General features: G+C 40.7%; 1 pseudogene; it reads left to right on the top strand.

The window, feature by feature from the left end:
* Nucleotides 1–630: 630 nt before the first annotated feature.
* Nucleotides 631–1574, top strand: LOC130864786 (olfactory receptor 998-like; annotated as a pseudogene).
* The last annotated feature ends 660 nt before the right edge of the window (nt 1575–2234 follow it).

The following is a 2234-nucleotide window of genomic DNA, read 5'->3' as shown; positions in this document are numbered from 1 at the left end:
GGACAATGGCACGGGGTGTTGATCCTACTTCAGGTTCTGGCTTTGTGGGAGCCTAGACAGTTTGGATGTTCAACTTCCTAGATCTGGATGGAGGGGGGAGGACCTTGGACTTTCCACAGGGCAGGGAACTCTGACTGCTCCTGGGACTGGAGAGGGAGGAGAAGAGGAGTGGGGGGTGGGGGAGAGGGGCGGGAGAAGGGGGAGGGAAATGGGAGGCGGGGAAGAGGCGGAAAATTTTTTTTTCAATAAAAAAATAAAATAAAATAAAATAGCATCTATTCTATGGCTTCTATATTCTTTCTTTTTAAAGAAATATCTTTTTGAATGTGAACATATTTCAAATCCAATTTTATATTTAATCTGAAAGAATTTTAGATCATATAGCTAGACAGTTCCTAGAATAACAGAATATAAAACTATCAGGGCTCAGTTGCTCAAAATTTCAGAATATTAATACAATTGCCCAGAAATAGAATCTAGAAATACCCCAGAGCACAACAATATTGTCCAATGGTCTGTTAAAAACCTGGTTAAGGCCATTTGTATTATATTAAAACACCATTTGTAATTTTCAGTGATAGTTTGTAATAAAAGAATACACATTTATCTCACAGCAGAAGGCGACTGACAATGGAAGAAAAGATTCAGACCTCAGTGACCGAGTTTCTCTTTCTGGGCCTCACCAATTGTCTCTATCAGAAGATTGCACTTTTTACCATGTTTCTCTTTGTTTATCTTGTTACCCTGGGGGGTAACCTTGGCGTGATCACTCTCATATGGGTGGACCCCAGGCTGCACACACCTATGTACTTTTTGCTCAGCCACCTGTCCTTTGTAGATGTGTGCTCCTCTTCTTCCATAGCCCCGAAGATGCTGCGTGATATCTTTGCAGAAAAAAAACCATCTCCTTTGTGGGTTGTGCTGTACAGTTATGGTTCGTGGATCTTTTCGTGGGTACTGAGTGTTTCCTCCTTGCTTCCATGGCATATGATCGGTACACAGCCATCTGTAAGCCCTTACTGTATACACTCATTATGTCCAAGAGGGTCTGTGTGCAGTTTGTCATAGGACCTTATGTCCTAGCTGCTATAAACATCACAACTCATACAACTTTGACTTTTTGCTTACCATTCTGTGGTCCGAATGCCATCAACTACTTCTTCTGTGATATTTCCCCAATGCTTACTCTAGCATTGGGATCAACAAGGATCAACAAGGTAGTGCCTTTTGTCTTCGATGGGACAATAGGTGTGCTCAGGGGTCTGATCATCACTGTCTCCTACATCTGCATCTTGACAGCCATCTTGAAGATCCAGACGCCTGATGGGAGAATAAAAGCCTTCTCTACTTGTTCCTCTCACCTGGCAGCTGTCTCCATTCTCTATGGAACTCTCTTCTTCATCTATGTTAGACCTAGTACCAGTCCTTCACTGGATACCAATAAAGTGATTTCTCTGTTTTATACTGTGGTGATCCCCATGCTGAACCCCCTCATCTACAGCTTGAGGAACAAGGAAGTGAAAGATGCATTCAGAAGAATAGTGCAAAGGAAACATTTTCCAACAGATGGGTAAGGCCAAACTCTATACCATGCCTTAGAGGTCAATGCCAGATTTATCGTTAAAGAGACATAGAAGAAACAGGTCCTTATATTAATAGGTTATTTTCTATAATGGACAATTTTCAATATGTTTTACTGCCTGTCTTAGTCTCTCTGGCATGATATCTATTACAAAATTATATGAAGGTGACCTGAGAACATAGATATAAGATATAAATTTATATAACATAAAATTATATAACATATTTATATAATAATATAAATAACACACACTAGGACATAAAAGGTAAATATCTGTATAATGTTTACGGTGTCAATACTTTTGGTTTTTCTTTTTATTATTAATTAAATTTATTAATTTATTCTATATCCATACCCCAGTTCACCCTCCCTCCTCTCTTCCATTCCCTCCCATCATCTTCCTCCTACTCCAACCCCCCAATCCACTCCTCCTCCACCTCCATTCAGAAAGGGACAGGCTTCTCATGGGCATTAACAGAGCATGGCTTATCAATTTGAGGTAGGAGCAAACTCCTCTCCCTGTGCTAAGGCTGGGCAAAGCAATCCAACATGAGGAATAGGTTCCTGGATGCCAGCCAAGCATTAGGGACAGACCTTGCTTCCACTACTAGCAGTCCTTCAAGTAGATCAAGCTAGACAACTGTCACACATA

The sequence above is a fragment of the Chionomys nivalis genome, chromosome 22, assembly GCF_950005125.1.
Source record: "Chionomys nivalis chromosome 22, mChiNiv1.1, whole genome shotgun sequence".
Taxonomy (NCBI): domain Eukaryota; kingdom Metazoa; phylum Chordata; class Mammalia; order Rodentia; family Cricetidae; genus Chionomys; species Chionomys nivalis.
Note: the sequence above shows the minus strand (reverse complement) of the source record. Positions and strands in the feature narration are given on the sequence as shown.